Source organism: Phyllobates terribilis, unplaced genomic scaffold, assembly GCF_046119375.1.
Source record: "Phyllobates terribilis strain yellow unplaced genomic scaffold, ASM4611937v1 Scaffold_5__5_contigs__length_657084704, whole genome shotgun sequence".
NCBI lineage: Eukaryota > Metazoa > Chordata > Amphibia > Anura > Dendrobatidae > Phyllobates > Phyllobates terribilis.
This window is the reverse complement of record NW_027362765.1, coordinates 76,330,912-76,350,537: the sequence shown is the minus strand read 5'-3', so window position 1 is coordinate 76,350,537 and position 19,626 is coordinate 76,330,912. Positions and strand designations below refer to the sequence as shown.

Sequence of the window (19,626 nt, the reverse complement as noted above, 5' to 3'; positions counted from 1 at the left end):
ACGGGAGTCCAGGAGCTCATCTCCACAAATGGACTTTTTAGGATCCTTGGGTGGCTCCGTAGTTTGAAACCAATTCTGGTTATCGCTTCTCGGCCTTTTGGCTAAGATCAAGTGTAGTATCTGTTCTTATCAGTTTAATATCTGATACGTCCCCTATCTGGGGACCATATATTAAATGGATTTTTAGAACAGGGAGATGGAAAAAGAGCTTGCTCTGTCCACTCCACGCATTGACCTGGTATTGCAGTATCTCCAGGACCGGTGCACCCCTTCTTTAATGCAGTTTCTAAAATCAGAAAGAATTGAATTCAATGTTTTTTGTTCATTTTGCTTGTTTGTCGGATTTTGGGATGGACTCTTTGGCTCTGCTTTTCTTCTCCTCATTGGATTTTTCATGTTCAAAGTTGCAGAAGCCAGATTACAAGCTCATTTTGGTTCAACTTCAGCAACTGTGCATTGCATTGCCATGTAATGTGATGCAATGCTATCTTTCTAGCTCTCCCTTTTTACTTCCTTTTGGATAAACAGACATATTAGGCAAGCATTTTGGAGCTTTCACCTAAATAACTACAGGTGGTGAGATAAGCTGCACAATATAATTGACCTTTCAGTATATTGTTGCACACACACCATCTATTTAGCAAATGCCCTTGTTATCAACAGCAGCCTTTTAAACTCAGCTGAGCTAACAGGTATGTGCGCTGGTTACTCTGCTGCGCTTAAAATTTCTTTTTTGGTTTGCCTCAATGCCTTTTCTGAAACGTTGTCTCCTTCTGCTGGAACACTGACTTCTTTCATTTAATGCCTGCAGACTATAAAAGAGAACCCAACCCAAAAAGTTTGGTTGATTAGTCTGTGGCATTCTGTTAAACTGTTGCTTATGGCGGTCTCTGTGAGCTTCTCAGCGACATTCAGCCAGCCAGGTATCCTGCCTGCAGTAGATGGAATGTGGCAATGGAACGCTGGCTGCGCGTGTCATAATAGGCTCTGAGCCTTTATATACCTGTGCACAGCAGCAGCCACCTTCAGTCTGCTGCTGGACAGCCAGCAGCAGCAGCAGCAGGAGAGGTATGTAATCAGGAGCCCTCCTGCTAAGGGTAGACAGCTGCTCGTTCCACCCCACCCCCCGCCTTAATTGGTTCTCCTCCCTTCCAACGGTGTTGAGGCGGGTGGGAACAGCAGGGAGTGAAGGTGCTGTGTTTAAAGAGGTGGAGTTATGCAGATCTAAAACGCGTGGATTGCAGCAGCAGCAAGCCGAAAAGTGCAGGCATGTAAGGGATCTAGAGGTTGACAACATGTCTTCTTAACGGGAGTCCAGGAGCTCATCTCCACAAATGGACTTTTTAGGATCCTTGGGTGGCTCCGTAGTTTGAAAACAATTCTGGTTATCGCTTCTCGGCCTTTTGGCTAAGATCAAGTGTAGTATCTGTTCTTATCAGTTTAATATCTGATACGTCCCCTATCTGGGGACCATATATTAAATGGATTTTTAGAACAGGGAGATGGAAAAAGAGCTTGCTCTGTCCACTCCACGCATTGACCTGGTATTGCAGTATCTCCAGGACCGGTGCACCCCTTCTTTAATGCAGTTTCTAAAATCAGAAAGAATTGAATTCAATGTTTTTTGTTCATTTTGCTTGTTTGTCGGATTTTGGGATGGACTCTTTGGCTCTGCTTTTCTTCTCCTCATTGGATTTTTCATGTTCAAAGTTGCAGAAGCCAGATTACAAGCTCATTTTGGTTCAACTTCAGCAACTGTGCATTGCATTGCCATGTAATGTGATGCAATGCTATCTTTCTAGCTCTCCCTTTTTACTTCCTTTTGGATAAACAGACATATTAGGCAAGCATTTTGGAGCTTTCACCTAAATAACTACAGGTGGTGAGATAAGCTGCACAATATAATTGACCTTTCAGTATATTGTTGCACACACACCATCTATTTAGCAAATGCCCTTGTTATCAACAGCAGCCTTTTAAACTCACCTGAGCTAACAGGTATGTGCGCTGGTTACTCTGCTGCGCTTAAAATTTCTTTTTTGGTTTGCTACAATGCCTTTTCTGAAACGTTGTCTCCTTCTGCTGGAACACTGACTTCTTTCATTTAATGCCTGCAGACTATAAAAGAGAACCCAACCCAAAAAGTTTGGTTGATTAGTCTGTGGCATTCTGTTAAACTGTTGCTTATGGCGGTCTCTGTGAGCTTCTCAGCGACATTCAGCCAGCCAGGTATCCTGCCTGCAGTAGATGGAATGTGGCAATGGAACGCTGGCTGCGCGTGTCATAATAGGCTCTGAGCCTTTATATACCTGTGCACAGCAGCAGCCACCTTCAGTCTGCTGCTGGACAGCCAGCAGCAGCAGCAGCAGGAGAGGTATGTAATCAGGAGCCCTCCTGCTAAGGGTAGACAGCTGCTCGTTCCACCCCACCCCCCGCCTTAATTGGTTCTCCTCCCTTCCAACGGTGTTGAGGCGGGTGGGAACAGCAGGGGGTGAAGGTGCTGTGTTTAAAGAGGTGGAGTTATGCAGATCTAAAACGCGTGGATTGCAGCAGCAGCAAGCCGAAAAGTGCAGGCATGTAAGGGATCTAGAGGTTGACAACATGTCTTCTTAACGGGAGTCCAGGAGCTCATCTCCACAAATGGACTTTTTAGGATCCTTGGGTGGCTCCGTAGTTTGAAACCAATTCTGGTTATCGCTTCTCGGCCTTTTGGCTAAGATCAAGTGTAGTATCTGTTCTTATCAGTTTAATATCTGATACGTCCCCTATCTGGGGACCATATATTAAATGGATTTTTAGAACAGGGAGATGGAAAAAGAGCTTGCTCTGTCCACTCCACGCATTGACCTGGTATTGCAGTATCTCCAGGACCGGTGCACCCCTTCTTTAATGCAGTTTCTAAAATCAGAAAGAATTGAATTCAATGTTTTTTGTTCATTTTGCTTGTTTGTCGGATTTTGGGATGGACTCTTTGGCTCTGCTTTTCTTCTCCTCATTGGATTTTTCATGTTCAAAGTTGCAGAAGCCAGATTACAAGCTCATTTTGGTTCAACTTCAGCAACTGTGCATTGCATTGCCATGTAATGTGATGCAATGCTATCTTTCTAGCTCTCCCTTTTTACTTCCTTTTGGATAAACAGACATATTAGGCAAGCATTTTGGAGCTTTCACCTAAATAACTACAGGTGGTGAGATAAGCTGCACAATATAATTGACCTTTCAGTATATTGTTGCACACACACCATCTATTTAGCAAATGCCCTTGTTATCAACAGCAGCCTTTTAAACTCACCTGAGCTAACAGGTATGTGCGCTGGTTACTCTGCTGCGCTTAAAATTTATTTTTTGGTTTGCTACAATGCCTTTTCTGAAACGTTGTCTCCTTCTGCTGGAACACTGACTTCTTTCATTTAATGCCTGCAGACTATAAAAGAGAACCCAACCCAAAAAGTTTGGTTGATTAGTCTGTGGCATTCTGTTAAACTGTTGCTTATGGCGGTCTCTGTGAGCTTCTCAGCGACATTCAGCCAGCCAGGTATCCTGCCTGCAGTAGATGGAATGTGGCAATGGAACGCTGGCTGCGCGTGTCATAATAGGCTCTGAGCCTTTATATACCTGTGCACAGCAGCAGCCACCTTCAGTCTGCTGCTGGACAGCCAGCAGCAGCAGCAGCAGGAGAGGTATGTAATCAGGAGCCCTCCTGCTAAGGGTAGACAGCTGCTCGTTCCACCCCACCCCCCGCCTTAATTGGTTCTCCTCCCTTCCAACGGTGTTGAGGCGGGTGGGAACAGCAGGGGGTGAAGGTGCTGTGTTTAAAGAGGTGGAGTTATGCAGATCTAAAACGCGTGGATTGCAGCAGCAGCAAGCCGAAAAGTGCAGGCATGTAAGGGATCTAGAGGTTGACAACATGTCTTCTTAACGGGAGTCCAGGAGCTCATCTCCACAAATGGACTTTTTAGGATCCTTGGGTGGCTCCGTAGTTTGAAACCAATTCTGGTTATCGCTTCTCGGCCTTTTGGCTAAGATCAAGTGTAGTATCTGTTCTTATCAGTTTAATATCTGATACGTCCCCTATCTGGGGACCATATATTAAATGGATTTTTAGAACAGGGAGATGGAAAAAGAGCTTGCTCTGTCCACTCCACGCATTGACCTGGTATTGCAGTATCTCCAGGACCGGTGCACCCCTTCTTTAATGCAGTTTCTAAAATCAGAAAGAATTGAATTCAATGTTTTTTGTTCATTTTGCTTGTTTGTCGGATTTTGGGATGGACTCTTTGGCTCTGCTTTTCTTCTCCTCATTGGATTTTTCATGTTCAAAGTTGCAGAAGCCAGATTACAAGCTCATTTTGGTTCAACTTCAGCAACTGTGCATTGCATTGCCATGTAATGTGATGCAATGCTATCTTTCTAGCTCTCCCTTTTTACTTCCTTTTGGATAAACAGACATATTAGGCAAGCATTTTGGAGCTTTCACCTAAATAACTACAGGTGGTGAGATAAGCTGCACAATATAATTGACCTTTCAGTATATTGTTGCACACACACCATCTATTTAGCAAATGCCCTTGTTATCAACAGCAGCCTTTTAAACTCACCTGAGCTAACAGGTATGTGCGCTGGTTACTCTGCTGCGCTTAAAATTTCTTTTTTGGTTTGCTACAATGCCTTTTCTGAAACGTTGTCTCCTTCTGCTGGAACACTGACTTCTTTCATTTAATGCCTGCAGACTATAAAAGAGAACCCAACCCAAAAAGTTTGGTTGATTAGTCTGTGGCATTCTGTTAAACTGTTGCTTATGGCGGTCTCTGTGAGCTTCTCAGCGACATTCAGCCAGCCAGGTATCCTGCCTGCAGTAGATGGAATGTGGCAATGGAACGCTGGCTGCGCGTGTCATAATAGGCTCTGAGCCTTTATATACCTGTGCACAGCAGCAGCCACCTTCAGTCTGCTGCTGGACAGCCAGCAGCAGCAGCAGCAGGAGAGGTATGTAATCAGGAGCCCTCCTGCTAAGGGTAGACAGCTGCTCGTTCCACCCCACCCCCCGCCTTAATTGGTTCTCCTCCCTTCCAACGGTGTTGAGGCGGGTGGGAACAGCAGGGGGTGAAGGTGCTGTGTTTAAAGAGGTGGAGTTATGCAGATCTAAAACGCGTGGATTGCAGCAGCAGCAAGCCGAAAAGTGCAGGCATGTAAGGGATCTAGAGGTTGACAACATGTCTTCTTAACGGGAGTCCAGGAGCTCATCTCCACAAATGGACTTTTTAGGATCCTTGGGTGGCTCCGTAGTTTGAAACCAATTCTGGTTATCGCTTCTCGGCCTTTTGGCTAAGATCAAGTGTAGTATCTGTTCTTATCAGTTTAATATCTGATACGTCCCCTATCTGGGGACCATATATTAAATGGATTTTTAGAACAGGGAGATGGAAAAAGAGCTTGCTCTGTCCACTCCACGCATTGACCTGGTATTGCAGTATCTCCAGGACCGGTGCACCCCTTCTTTAATGCAGTTTCTAAAATCAGAAAGAATTGAATTCAATGTTTTTTGTTCATTTTGCTTGTTTGTCCGATTTTGGGATGGACTCTTTGGCTCTGCTTTTCTTCTCCTCATTGGATTTTTCATGTTCAAAGTTGCAGAAGCCAGATTACAAGCTCATTTTGGTTCAACTTCAGCAACTGTGCATTGCATTGCCATGTAATGTGATGCAATGCTATCTTTCTAGCTCTCCCTTTTTACTTCCTTTTGGATAAACGGACATATTAGGCAAGCATTTTGGAGCTTTCACCTAAATAACTACAGGTGGTGAGATAAGCTGCACAATATAATTGACCTTTCAGTATATTGTTGCACACACACCATCTATTTAGCAAATGCCCTTGTTATCAACAGCAGCCTTTTAAACTCACCTGAGCTAACAGGTATGTGCGCTGGTTACTCTGCTGCGCTTAAAATTTCTTTTTTGGTTTGCTACAATGCCTTTTCTGAAACGTTGTCTCCTTCTGCTGGAACACTGACTTCTTTCATTTAATGCCTGCAGACTATAAAAGAGAACCCAACCCAAAAAGTTTGGTTGATTAGTCTGTGGCATTCTGTTAAACTGTTGCTTATGGCGGTCTCTGTGAGCTTCTCAGCGACATTCAGCCAGCCAGGTATCCTGCCTGCAGTAGATGGAATGTGGCAATGGAACGCTGGCTGCGCGTGTCATAATAGGCTCTGAGCCTTTATATACCTGTGCACAGCAGCAGCCACCTTCAGTCTGCTGCTGGACAGCCAGCAGCAGCAGCAGCAGGAGAGGTATGTAATCAGGAGCCCTCCTGCTAAGGGTAGACAGCTGCTCGTTCCACCCCACCCCCCGCCTTAATTGGTTCTCCTCCCTTCCAACGGTGTTGAGGCGGGTGGGAACAGCAGGGAGTGAAGGTGCTGTGTTTAAAGAGGTGGAGTTATGCAGATCTAAAACGCGTGGATTGCAGCAGCAGCAAGCCGAAAAGTGCAGGCATGTAAGGGATCTAGAGGTTGACAACATGTCTTCTTAACGGGAGTCCAGGAGCTCATCTCCACAAATGGACTTTTTAGGATCCTTGGGTGGCTCCGTAGTTTGAAAACAATTCTGGTTATCGCTTCTCGGCCTTTTGGCTAAGATCAAGTGTAGTATCTGTTCTTATCAGTTTAATATCTGATACGTCCCCTATCTGGGGACCATATATTAAATGGATTTTTAGAACAGGGAGATGGAAAAAGAGCTTGCTCTGTCCACTCCACGCATTGACCTGGTATTGCAGTATCTCCAGGACCGGTGCACCCCTTCTTTAATGCAGTTTCTAAAATCAGAAAGAATTGAATTCAATGTTTTTTGTTCATTTTGCTTGTTTGTCGGATTTTGGGATGGACTCTTTGGCTCTGCTTTTCTTCTCCTCATTGGATTTTTCATGTTCAAAGTTGCAGAAGCCAGATTACAAGCTCATTTTGGTTCAACTTCAGCAACTGTGCATTGCATTGCCATGTAATGTGATGCAATGCTATCTTTCTAGCTCTCCCTTTTTACTTCCTTTTGGATAAACAGACATATTAGGCAAGCATTTTGGAGCTTTCACCTAAATAACTACAGGTGGTGAGATAAGCTGCACAATATAATTGACCTTTCAGTATATTGTTGCACACACACCATCTATTTAGCAAATGCCCTTGTTATCAACAGCAGCCTTTTAAACTCACCTGAGCTAACAGGTATGTGCGCTGGTTACTCTGCTGCGCTTAAAATTTCTTTTTTGGTTTGCTACAATGCCTTTTCTGAAACGTTGTCTCCTTCTGCTGGAACACTGACTTCTTTCATTTAATGCCTGCAGACTATAAAAGAGAACCCAACCCAAAAAGTTTGGTTGATTAGTCTGTGGCATTCTGTTAAACTGTTGCTTATGGCGGTCTCTGTGAGCTTCTCAGCGACATTCAGCCAGCCAGGTATCCTGCCTGCAGTAGATGGAATGTGGCAATGGAACGCTGGCTGCGCGTGTCATAATAGGCTCTGAGCCTTTATATACCTGTGCACAGCAGCAGCCACCTTCAGTCTGCTGCTGGACAGCCAGCAGCAGCAGCAGCAGGAGAGGTATGTAATCAGGAGCCCTCCTGCTAAGGGTAGACAGCTGCTCGTTCCACCCCACCCCCCGCCTTAATTGGTTCTCCTCCCTTCCAACGGTGTTGAGGCGGGTGGGAACAGCAGGGGGTGAAGGTGCTGTGTTTAAAGAGGTGGAGTTATGCAGATCTAAAACGCGTGGATTGCAGCAGCAGCAAGCCGAAAAGTGCAGGCATGTAAGGGATCTAGAGGTTGACAACATGTCTTCTTAACGGGAGTCCAGGAGCTCATCTCCACAAATGGACTTTTTAGGATCCTTGGGTGGCTCCGTAGTTTGAAACCAATTCTGGTTATCGCTTCTCGGCCTTTTGGCTAAGATCAAGTGTAGTATCTGTTCTTATCAGTTTAATATCTGATACGTCCCCTATCTGGGGACCATATATTAAATGGATTTTTAGAACAGGGAGATGGAAAAAGAGCTTGCTCTGTCCACTCCACGCATTGACCTGGTATTGCAGTATCTCCAGGACCGGTGCACCCCTTCTTTAATGCAGTTTCTAAAATCAGAAAGAATTGAATTCAATGTTTTTTGTTCATTTTGCTTGTTTGTCGGATTTTGGGATGGACTCTTTGGCTCTGCTTTTCTTCTCCTCATTGGATTTTTCATGTTCAAAGTTGCAGAAGCCAGATTACAAGCTCATTTTGCTTCAACTTCAGCAACTGTGCATTGCATTGCCATGTAATGTGATGCAATGCTATCTTTCTAGCTCTCCCTTTTTACTTCCTTTTGGATAAACAGACATATTAGGCAAGCATTTTGGAGCTTTCACCTAAATAACTACAGGTGGTGAGATAAGCTGCACAATATAATTGACCTTTCAGTATATTGTTGCACACACACCATCTATTTAGCAAATGCCCTTGTTATCAACAGCAGCCTTTTAAACTCACCTGAGCTAACAGGTATGTGCGCTGGTTACTCTGCTGCGCTTAAAATTTCTTTTTTGGTTTGCTACAATGCCTTTTCTGAAACGTTGTCTCCTTCTGCTGGAACACTGACTTCTTTCATTTAATGCCTGCAGACTATAAAAGAGAACCCAACCCAAAAAGTTTGGTTGATTAGTCTGTGGCATTCTGTTAAACTGTTGCTTATGGCGGTCTCTGTGAGCTTCTCAGCGACATTCAGCCAGCCAGGTATCCTGCCTGCAGTAGATGGAATGTGGCAATGGAACGCTGGCTGCGCGTGTCATAATAGGCTCTGAGCCTTTATATACCTGTGCACAGCAGCAGCCACCTTCAGTCTGCTGCTGGACAGCCAGCAGCAGCAGCAGCAGGAGAGGTATGTAATCAGGAGCCCTCCTGCTAAGGGTAGACAGCTGCTCGTTCCACCCCACCCCCCGCCTTAATTGGTTCTCCTCCCTTCCAACGGTGTTGAGGCGGGTGGGAACAGCAGGGGGTGAAGGTGCTGTGTTTAAAGAGGTGGAGTTATGCAGATCTAAAACGCGTGGATTGCAGCAGCAGCAAGCCGAAAAGTGCAGGCATGTAAGGGATCTAGAGGTTGACAACATGTCTTCTTAACGGGAGTCCAGGAGCTCATCTCCACAAATGGACTTTTTAGGATCCTTGGGTGGCTCCGTAGTTTGAAACCAATTCTGGTTATCGCTTCTCGGCCTTTTGGCTAAGATCAAGTGTAGTATCTGTTCTTATCAGTTTAATATCTGATACGTCCCCTATCTGGGGACCATATATTAAATGGATTTTTAGAACAGGGAGATGGAAAAAGAGCTTGCTCTGTCCACTCCACGCATTGACCTGGTATTGCAGTATCTCCAGGACCGGTGCACCCCTTCTTTAATGCAGTTTCTAAAATCAGAAAGAATTGAATTCAATGTTTTTTGTTCATTTTGCTTGTTTGTCGGATTTTGGGATGGACTCTTTGGCTCTGCTTTTCTTCTCCTCATTGGATTTTTCATGTTCAAAGTTGCAGAAGCCAGATTACAAGCTCATTTTGGTTCAACTTCAGCAACTGTGCATTGCATTGCCATGTAATGTGATGCAATGCTATCTTTCTAGCTCTCCCTTTTTACTTCCTTTTGGATAAACGGACATATTAGGCAAGCATTTTGGAGCTTTCACCTAAATAACTACAGGTGGTGAGATAAGCTGCACAATATAATTGACCTTTCAGTATATTGTTGCACACACACCATCTATTTAGCAAATGCCCTTGTTATCAACAGCAGCCTTTTAAACTCACCTGAGCTAACAGGTATGTGCGCTGGTTACTCTGCTGCGCTTAAAATTTCTTTTTTGGTTTGCTACAATGCCTTTTCTGAAACGTTGTCTCCTTCTGCTGGAACACTGACTTCTTTCATTTAATGCCTGCAGACTATAAAAGAGAACCCAACCCAAAAAGTTTGGTTGATTAGTCTGTGGCATTCTGTTAAACTGTTGCTTATGGCGGGCTCTGTGAGCTTCTCAGCGACATTCAGCCAGCCAGGTATCCTGCCTGCAGTAGATGGAATGTGGCAATGGAACGCTGGCTGCGCGTGTCATAATAGGCTCTGAGCCTTTATATACCTGTGCACAGCAGCAGCCACCTTCAGTCTGCTGCTGGACAGCCAGCAGCAGCAGCAGCAGGAGAGGTATGTAATCAGGAGCCCTCCTGCTAAGGGTAGACAGCTGCTCGTTCCACCCCACCCCCCGCCTTAATTGGTTCTCCTCCCTTCCAACGGTGTTGAGGCGGGTGGGAACAGCAGGGGGTGAAGTTGCTGTGTTTAAAGAGGTGGAGTTATGCAGATCTAAAACGCGTGGATTGCAGCAGCAGCAAGCCGAAAAGTGCAGGCATGTAAGGGATCTAGAGGTTGACAACATGTCTTCTTAACGGGAGTCCAGGAGCTCATCTCCACAAATGGACTTTTTAGGATCCTTGGGTGGCTCCGTAGTTTGAAACCAATTCTGGTTATCGCTTCTCGGCCTTTTGGCTAAGATCAAGTGTAGTATCTGTTCTTATCAGTTTAATATCTGATACGTCCCCTATCTGGGGACCATATATTAAATGGATTTTTAGAACAGGGAGATGGAAAAAGAGCTTGCTCTGTCCACTCCACGCATTGACCTGGTATTGCAGTATCTCCAGGACCGGTGCACCCCTTCTTTAATGCAGTTTCTAAAATCAGAAAGAATTGAATTCAATGTTTTTTGTTCATTTTGCTTGTTTGTCGGATTTTGGGATGGACTCTTTGGCTCTGCTTTTCTTCTCCTCATTGGATTTTTCATGTTCAAAGTTGCAGAAGCCAGATTACAAGCTCATTTTGGTTCAACTTCAGCAACTGTGCATTGCATTGCCATGTAATGTGATGCAATGCTATCTTTCTAGCTCTCCCTTTTTACTTCCTTTTGGATAAACAGACATATTAGGCAAGCATTTTGGAGCTTTCACCTAAATAACTACAGGTGGTGAGATAAGCTGCACAATATAATTGACCTTTCAGTATATTGTTGCACACACACCATCTATTTAGCAAATGCCCTTGTTATCAACAGCAGCCTTTTAAACTCACCTGAGCTAACAGGTATGTGCGCTGGTTACTCTGCTGCGCTTAAAATTTCTTTTTTGGTTTGCTACAATGCCTTTTCTGAAACGTTGTCTCCTTCTGCTGGAACACTGACTTCTTTCATTTAATGCCTGCAGACTATAAAAGAGAACCCAACCCAAAAAGTTTGGTTGATTAGTCTGTGGCATTCTGTTAAACTGTTGCTTATGGCGGTCTCTGTGAGCTTCTCAGCGACATTCAGCCAGCCAGGTATCCTGCCTGCAGTAGATGGAATGTGGCAATGGAACGCTGGCTGCGCGTGTCATAATAGGCTCTGAGCCTTTATATACCTGTGCACAGCAGCAGCCACCTTCAGTCTGCTGCTGGACAGCCAGCAGCAGCAGCAGCAGGAGAGGTATGTAATCAGGAGCCCTCCTGCTAAGGGTAGACAGCTGCTCGTTCCACCCCACCCCCCGCCTTAATTGGTTCTCCTCCCTTCCAACGGTGTTGAGGCGGGTGGGAACAGCAGGGGGTGAAGGTGCTGTGTTTAAAGAGGTGGAGTTATGCAGATCTAAAACGCGTGGATTGCAGCAGCAGCAAGCCGAAAAGTGCAGGCATGTAAGGGATCTAGAGGTTGACAACATGTCTTCTTAACGGGAGTCCAGGAGCTCATCTCCACAAATGGACTTTTTAGGATCCTTGGGTGGCTCCGTAGTTTGAAACCAATTCTGGTTATCGCTTCTCGGCCTTTTGGCTAAGATCAAGTGTAGTATCTGTTCTTATCAGTTTAATATCTGATACGTCCCCTATCTGGGGACCATATATTAAATGGATTTTTAGAACAGGGAGATGGAAAAAGAGCTTGCTCTGTCCACTCCACGCATTGACCTGGTATTGCAGTATCTCCAGGACCGGTGCACCCCTTCTTTAATGCAGTTTCTAAAATCAGAAAGAATTGAATTCAATGTTTTTTGTTCATTTTGCTTGTTTGTCGGATTTTGGGATGGACTCTTTGGCTCTGCTTTTCTTCTCCTCATTGGATTTTTCATGTTCAAAGTTGCAGAAGCCAGATTACAAGCTCATTTTGGTTCAACTTCAGCAACTGTGCATTGCATTGCCATGTAATGTGATGCAATGCTATCTTTCTAGCTCTCCCTTTTTACTTCCTTTTGGATAAACAGACATATTAGGCAAGCATTTTGGAGCTTTCACCTAAATAACTACAGGTGGTGAGATAAGCTGCACAATATAATTGACCTTTCAGTATATTGTTGCACACACACCATCTATTTAGCAAATGCCCTTGTTATCAACAGCAGCCTTTTAAACTCACCTGAGCTAACAGGTATGTGCGCTGGTTACTCTGCTGCGCTTAAAATTTCTTTTTTGGTTTGCTACAATGCCTTTTCTGAAACGTTGTCTCCTTCTGCTGGAACACTGACTTCTTTCATTTAATGCCTGCAGACTATAAAAGAGAACCCAACCCAAAAAGTTTGGTTGATTAGTCTGTGGCATTCTGTTAAACTGTTGCTTATGGCGGTCTCTGTGAGCTTCTCAGCGACATTCAGCCAGCCAGGTATCCTGCCTGCAGTAGATGGAATGTGGCAATGGAACGCTGGCTGCGCGTGTCATAATAGGCTCTGAGCCTTTATATACCTGTGCACAGCAGCAGCCACCTTCAGTCTGCTGCTGGACAGCCAGCAGCAGCAGCAGCAGGAGAGGTATGTAATCAGGAGCCCTCCTGCTAAGGGTAGACAGCTGCTCGTTCCACCCCACCCCCCGCCTTAATTGGTTCTCCTCCCTTCCAACGGTGTTGAGGCGGGTGGGAACAGCAGGGGGTGAAGGTGCTGTGTTTAAAGAGGTGGAGTTATGCAGATCTAAAACGCGTGGATTGCAGCAGCAGCAAGCCGAAAAGTGCAGGCATGTAAGGGATCTAGAGGTTGACAACATGTCTTCTTAACGGGAGTCCAGGAGCTCATCTCCACAAATGGACTTTTTAGGATCCTTGGGTGGCTCCGTAGTTTGAAACCAATTCTGGTTATCGCTTCTCGGCCTTTTGGCTAAGATCAAGTGTAGTATCTGTTCTTATCAGTTTAATATCTGATACGTCCCCTATCTGGGGACCATATATTAAATGGATTTTTAGAACAGGGAGATGGAAAAAGAGCTTGCTCTGTCCACTCCACGCATTGACCTGGTATTGCAGTATCTCCAGGACCGGTGCACCCCTTCTTTAATGCAGTTTCTAAAATCAGAAAGAATTGAATTCAATGTTTTTTGTTCATTTTGCTTGTTTGTCGGATTTTGGGATGGACTCTTTGGCTCTGCTTTTCTTCTCCTCATTGGATTTTTCATGTTCAAAGTTGCAGAAGCCAGATTACAAGCTCATTTTGGTTCAACTTCAGCAACTGTGCATTGCATTGCCATGTAATGTGATGCAATGCTATCTTTCTAGCTCTCCCTTTTTACTTCCTTTTGGATAAACAGACATATTAGGCAAGCATTTTGGAGCTTTCACCTAAATAACTACAGGTGGTGAGATAAGCTGCACAATATAATTGACCTTTCAGTATATTGTTGCACACACACCATCTATTTAGCAAATGCCCTTGTTATCAACAGCAGCCTTTTAAACTCACCTGAGCTAACAGGTATGTGCGCTGGTTACTCTGCTGCGCTTAAAATTTCTTTTTTGGTTTGCTACAATGCCTTTTCTGAAACGTTGTCTCCTTCTGCTGGAACACTGACTTCTTTCATTTAATGCCTGCAGACTATAAAAGAGAACCCAACCCAAAAAGTTTGGTTGATTAGTCTGTGGCATTCTGTTAAACTGTTGCTTATGGCGGTCTCTGTGAGCTTCTCAGCGACATTCAGCCAGCCAGGTATCCTGCCTGCAGTAGATGGAATGTGGCAATGGAACGCTGGCTGCGCGTGTCATAATAGGCTCTGAGCCTTTATATACCTGTGCACAGCAGCAGCCACCTTCAGTCTGCTGCTGGACAGCCAGCAGCAGCAGCAGCAGGAGAGGTATGTAATCAGGAGCCCTCCTGCTAAGGGTAGACAGCTGCTCGTTCCACCCCACCCCCCGCCTTAATTGGTTCTCCTCCCTTCCAACGGTGTTGAGGCGGGTGGGAACAGCAGGGGGTGAAGGTGCTGTGTTTAAAGAGGTGGAGTTATGCAGATCTAAAACGCGTGGATTGCAGCAGCAGCAAGCCGAAAAGTGCAGGCATGTAAGGGATCTAGAGGTTGACAACATGTCTTCTTAACGGGAGTCCAGGAGCTCATCTCCACAAATGGACTTTTTAGGATCCTTGGGTGGCTCCGTAGTTTGAAACCAATTCTGGTTATCGCTTCTCGGCCTTTTGGCTAAGATCAAGTGTAGTATCTGTTCTTATCAGTTTAATATCTGATACGTCCCCTATCTGGGGACCATATATTAAATGGATTTTTAGAACAGGGAGATGGAAAAAGAGCTTGCTCTGTCCACTCCACGCATTGACCTGGTATTGCAGTATCTCCAGGACCGGTGCACCCCTTCTTTAATGCAGTTTCTAAAATCAGAAAGAATTGAATTCAATGTTTTTTGTTCATTTTGCTTGTTTGTCGGATTTTGGGATGGACTCTTTGGCTCTGCTTTTCTTCTCCTCATTGGATTTTTCATGTTCAAAGTTGCAGAAGCCAAATTACAAGCTCATTTTGGTTCAACTTCAGCAACTGTGCATTGCATTGCCATGTAATGTGATGCAATGCTACCTTTCTAGCTCTCCCTTTTTACTTCCTTTTGGATAAACAGACATATTAGGCAAGCATTTTGGAGCTTTCACCTAAATAACTACAGGTGGTGAGATAAGCTGCACAATATAATTGACCTTTCAGTATATTGTTGCACACACACCATCTATTTAGCAAATGCCCTTGTTATCAACAGCAGCCTTTTAAACTCACCTGAGCTAACAGGTATGTGCGCTGGTTACTCTGCTGCGCTTAAAATTTCTTTTTTGGTTTGCTACAATGCCTTTTCTGAAACGTTGTCTCCTTCTGCTGGAACACTGACTTCTTTCATTTAATGCCTGCAGACTATAAAAGAGAACCCAACCCAAAAAGTTTGGTTGATTAGTCTGTGGCATTCTGTTAAACTGTTGCTTATGGCGGTCTCTGTGAGCTTCTCAGCGACATTCAGCCAGCCAGGTATCCTGCCTGCAGTAGATGGAATGTGGCAATGGAACGCTGGCTGCGCGTGTCATAATAGGCTCTGAGCCTTTATATACCTGTGCACAGCAGCAGCCACCTTCAGTCTGCTGCTGGACAGCCAGCAGCAGCAGCAGCAGGAGAGGTATGTAATCAGGAGCCCTCCTGCTAAGGGTAGACAGCTGCTCGTTCCACCCCACCCCCCGCCTTAATTGGTTCTCCTCCCTTCCAACGGTGTTGAGGCGGGTGGGAACAGCAGGGGGTGAAGGTGCTGTGTTTAAAGAGGTGGAGTTATGCAGATCTAAAACGCGTGGATTGCAGCAGCAGCAAGCCGAAAAGTGCAGGCATGTAAGGGATCTAGAGGTTGACAACATGTCTTCTTAACGGGAGTCCAGGAGCTCATCTCCACAAATGGACTTTTTAGGATCCTTGGGTGGCTCCGTAGTTTGAAACCAATTCTGGTTATCGCTTCTCGGCCTTTTGGCTGCGATCGTATGACTGTACCTTGATTGGTGCGAGTCTCCTGGAGGAATCCGGACCCTTTTGTGGAGGATTTTCTGCTTTTTCCTGTGGTATTCCATACCGACAGAATCCAAGATGTCTTTTGTGAAGAACACCATCCGTTTGTCCGTGGATCCATCTGACCAGAACAAGAACAACGTGGTTTTCATTGTCCAATACATCGTTGAAGGCAAAGCTGGAGCAAGACGTTCTGAGATCTTCAGTGTCAACGAATTTTCACGTCAAGGTAATTATGACGTTACCTTTATGGACCAGGATGTTTGCCTTAATGTCTTTGAATGGCTCCGTGGTCACTCTAGTGACCCCTGCTTGGAAGGAGTTAGATGGGAACCTTTGTTTGGTCTGCAAGAAAAGGAGGTGACTGTGACTGTCTATAACCCTTTTACAGACCCTGAGCTGCTGGAGTGCTTCCTCTCTCGCTACTGTGAATATGTGCGGAAGGGAGTGAAGCAAGTCAATTGTCTAGGAATCTTTAACTGTCAGTATAAATTCCGTGTGAAATTGAAAAGGGATCCTGACAGTGTGGGGGGCTTTAGACACCCTCCATCAAATTTTTCCGTTGCAGGCCATAGAGGTTTCCTCTTTTACCCAGGCCAGCCCATGTTTTGCCGTAGATGCTTTTCTTTCGGACATACCATGGTAACATGCCTTAAAGGGCAGTGTTGCCGAAATTGCAGAAAGGAGGGGCATATGGCCAACCAGTGTCCAGAGGCCAAGTCCTGTGATGTCTGTGGGAGTAGTGATCACATGTATAAGGACTGTCCTATGAGTGCACCTAGACGTTCTGATAAAGAACAGAAGGAGGAGGAGCTGGAGAGGAGGCAGATGGCAAGCGCACTGAAAGTGCTGGAAAGATTGGAGAGGGAGGAGAGAGAGGGAAGGAGGCGGGAAACTGGTAGAGCCTCTCCCTCTACGGCGCCAGAGGAGGTGTCCCTGAGACCATGTTCTTCTTCTGCTGAAGAAATGAGGAAGAAGCGGAGGGAAGAAAAGGAGTTCTGGAGGGAAGTGGCAAAGGTGGAGAAAAAGGCAGTGTCTGCGAGAATATCTAGGAAAGTGGTGGAAGCAGAGCTGCCTGAGATGATGACTTTTGGAGAGGCAATGGACGCAACAGGATGTGAAGTGCAAATCTCGGAACCCGACAGTCCTGAACACCCTTCGGGTCCTGAAAACATTGAAGATTTTTCTTCGGAGGATGATAGGGGTGCAAAGAAGAGTCGTAGGGAGGATGGTGGGGGCAGTGATGATGCAGTTTTTAGTGAGCCTCAGAGGAAGATCAGAACTGCCAGAATGAGGAGTGTGGCTGGTGAAGCCAGCGGGTCGGAAACCAGCTGTTCTGTTCTGATGGCGGAGGAGGATAGTGGTGGTGCTGGATAGTGTCACCATATAATATTGTAAATGTTTTTTCTTTTTGTCCTCTTGTGAGCTTTGGTTTAGGCCAAAGGCTATTTCTTTGTGTAATTGGTGAAGGAGTAGAAGTATTATGGGATTTACCATAGTGTCCCAAAACGTAAGAGTGTTTAAAAGTAAAGTAAGAAGAGCTGCTATTTTTGAGTTTTTAGCTATGCAAAATGCATCTATTTTTTGTTTACAAGAATGTGGGGTAGTGGATGGTGTGAAAGGGGATGAATGGTCTTATGGAGCGTCTGTGTGGTCGGGGAGTGCATGTAATAAGAATGATGGTGTGGGTATTTTGGTTAAAGGAAGGGAGGTTGTTTTGAGTGATTATTTGGTTATTGAGGTGGGGAGATGTATCCTTGCTAATTTTGTATACAAGAATGTAAAGTTTTGTGTTATTAATGTTTATGCGCCAGTTGAAAAAAATGAGCGCAAAAATTTATCTGAAAAAATTAAGCTTTTTGTTCCAGGAAGAATACCTGTGGTAATTGTGGGTGATATGAACTGTGATGTGGGGAGAGTGAATGTGGATGTGTCTGGGAAAGCATTATTGGAGTTAGTGAATGATTTTGGGTTGTGTGATATGCAGCGCGTGTGTAACATGAATCCTTTGTTGAACACTTTCTTTTCTGAGAGTGGTAGGGTACAATCCAGATTGGATTATTGTTTTATTTCTAAAAATATGGTTTCTGTTAATTATAGGCAGGAAAACGTTCTTTTTTCAGATCATGTGTGTATGTTGTGTGAGTTGGATATAAAAGTTGATGGAGTGTTTGGGAGAGGATTGTGGAAGTTAAATGTTAAACTGTTAGAGAATGAAGATGTGAGAAAGGAGTATGAAAGGCGGTATGAAGAATGGTGTAAGCATAAAAATGAGTTTGGGAATGTTTGTGAGTGGTGGGACTGGGTGAAGAAACAAACAAAAATGTTCTTTAAAAATTTAGGATACAAGTATGCAGCAATTAAAAGAGAGAGTTTTGTTAAACTGAACGCGCGGTTGAGCGTTTTGTATAAGTTAAGGGAAGGAGGAGTTGAGGTGGAGGAGGATATTTTAGAGGTAAAAAAGGAGATTAGTGAGTTTTTGTTGGAGAGAGGGAGAAGCATAGTGTTTAGGGCAAAGATTGATAAGATGGAGCAGGATGAGAAATGTTCTCGGTTTTTCTTTAAAAAAGTTTTTGGAAAGAAACAGAGTATGAGCGTGGTGTATGGAGCAGATGGAAGTGAGGTGAGTGGAGAGGATATGTGTGAAGAGGTGGCTAAGTTTTATGAGGATCTGTATGCAGTGAAACAGAGGGATGAATGTTTGGAGAATGATGTTTTGAGTGTGTTAGAGAGTAAGTTGAGTGAAGCAGAAAGAGAGAGAGTGATGGGTGAGGTGACTGGTGATGAGGTATGGAAGGTTATGTGTAGTATGGCTTTGAATAAGACGCCGGGGGAGGATGGCCTCCCAGTAGAATTTTATCGTGTGATGTGGGGTGTGATTGGTAAGGACTTTGTGGATGTATGTAAGTATATGTGGGGAAACATGGAGGTGACTGAGAGTATGCGTGCAGGTATGGTTGTGTTAATTCCTAAGAAAGGGGATTTGAAAAGTCTGAGGAATTGGAGGCCAATAACGTTACTTAATTGTGATTATAAAATCTATGCAAAACTTATGGCTAATAGGATGCGTGATGTTATAGAGAGTGTGATTGGGGATGAGCAGTGTTGTGCGGTACCTGGGAGGCGGATTCACGAGTGTGTGTGTATGTTAAGAGATTGTCTATGGGATTGCATGGGTCGTAAGAAGAGTGTATTTTTGTTAAGTTTGGATTTTGAAAAGGCTTATGATAGGTTGTCGCATGGTTTTTTGTTCAGAGTGTTGTTAAAAATGGGTTTTCCGGCTGATTTTGTTGGGCGAGTGAGAAGTTTGTATGCGGGTGTTTATAGCTGTGTTTTAATGAATGGGTATGTGGGTAGGAAAGTGAATGTGTTTTCGGGTGTGCGACAGGGGTGTCCTTTGTCCCCTGTAGCATTTATTTGTGCAATTGAGCCATTGTTGTGTATGCTGAGGAAAGATAAGGTAATTCGTGGTGTGCAAGTGCCGGGAGGTGGAGGAAAAGAATGGAAAGTGAGTGGTTATATGGATGACGTGTGTGTATTATGTGATTCTGAATGTTCGGTGAGGCGGGTGAAGTTGTTAGTGTCTATTTTTTGTGGTGCATCTGCGTTTAAAGTGAATTGGGAAAAGAGTGAGTGTAAGGGTTTTGGAGGCGGAAGTTTAAGTAGGGATGTAGGTGTGAATGTAGTGAATGGACCTATTAAAGTTTTGGGTGTGAAGTTTTCAGAGAGTTTGGATGGGAAAGAAAGTTGGGATGATGCGAAAGGAAAAGTTGAGCAGAAGTTGAATTTTTGGAAATTGAGGAGTTTATCCTTTTTTG

The 19,626-nt window shown here is 44.6% G+C and overlaps 12 non-coding genes across 12 annotated transcripts; all 12 read left to right on the top strand.

The window, feature by feature from the left end:
- Positions 1-81: 81 nt before the first annotated feature.
- On the top strand, positions 82-272 carry LOC141149122 (U2 spliceosomal RNA). Its single transcript, XR_012245432.1, has one exon. It is a non-coding gene; the product is annotated as a U2 spliceosomal RNA (small nuclear RNA).
- A 1,115-nt stretch (positions 273-1,387) lies between these two features.
- Positions 1,388-1,578, top strand: LOC141149111 (U2 spliceosomal RNA). Its single transcript, XR_012245421.1, has one exon. It is a non-coding gene; the product is annotated as a U2 spliceosomal RNA (small nuclear RNA).
- Positions 1,579-2,693: 1,115 nt separating this feature from the next.
- Positions 2,694-2,884, top strand: LOC141149098 (U2 spliceosomal RNA). Its single transcript, XR_012245410.1, has one exon. It is a non-coding gene; the product is annotated as a U2 spliceosomal RNA (small nuclear RNA).
- Positions 2,885-3,999: 1,115 nt separating this feature from the next.
- On the top strand, positions 4,000-4,190 carry LOC141149087 (U2 spliceosomal RNA). The gene has a single exon (XR_012245399.1). It is a non-coding gene; the product is annotated as a U2 spliceosomal RNA (small nuclear RNA).
- A 1,115-nt stretch (positions 4,191-5,305) lies between these two features.
- On the top strand, positions 5,306-5,496 carry LOC141149076 (U2 spliceosomal RNA). Its single transcript, XR_012245388.1, has one exon. It is a non-coding gene; the product is annotated as a U2 spliceosomal RNA (small nuclear RNA).
- A 1,115-nt stretch (positions 5,497-6,611) lies between these two features.
- On the top strand, positions 6,612-6,802 carry LOC141149063 (U2 spliceosomal RNA). The gene has a single exon (XR_012245376.1). It is a non-coding gene; the product is annotated as a U2 spliceosomal RNA (small nuclear RNA).
- Positions 6,803-7,917: 1,115 nt separating this feature from the next.
- Positions 7,918-8,108, top strand: LOC141149052 (U2 spliceosomal RNA). Its single transcript, XR_012245364.1, has one exon. It is a non-coding gene; the product is annotated as a U2 spliceosomal RNA (small nuclear RNA).
- A 1,115-nt stretch (positions 8,109-9,223) lies between these two features.
- On the top strand, positions 9,224-9,414 carry LOC141149041 (U2 spliceosomal RNA). The gene has a single exon (XR_012245353.1). It is a non-coding gene; the product is annotated as a U2 spliceosomal RNA (small nuclear RNA).
- Positions 9,415-10,529: 1,115 nt separating this feature from the next.
- Positions 10,530-10,720, top strand: LOC141149029 (U2 spliceosomal RNA). The gene has a single exon (XR_012245342.1). It is a non-coding gene; the product is annotated as a U2 spliceosomal RNA (small nuclear RNA).
- Positions 10,721-11,835: 1,115 nt separating this feature from the next.
- On the top strand, positions 11,836-12,026 carry LOC141149018 (U2 spliceosomal RNA). Its single transcript, XR_012245331.1, has one exon. It is a non-coding gene; the product is annotated as a U2 spliceosomal RNA (small nuclear RNA).
- A 1,115-nt stretch (positions 12,027-13,141) lies between these two features.
- LOC141149006 (U2 spliceosomal RNA) lies at positions 13,142-13,332 on the top strand. The gene has a single exon (XR_012245320.1). It is a non-coding gene; the product is annotated as a U2 spliceosomal RNA (small nuclear RNA).
- A 1,115-nt stretch (positions 13,333-14,447) lies between these two features.
- On the top strand, positions 14,448-14,638 carry LOC141148995 (U2 spliceosomal RNA). The gene has a single exon (XR_012245309.1). It is a non-coding gene; the product is annotated as a U2 spliceosomal RNA (small nuclear RNA).
- Positions 14,639-19,626: the final 4,988 nt, after the last annotated feature.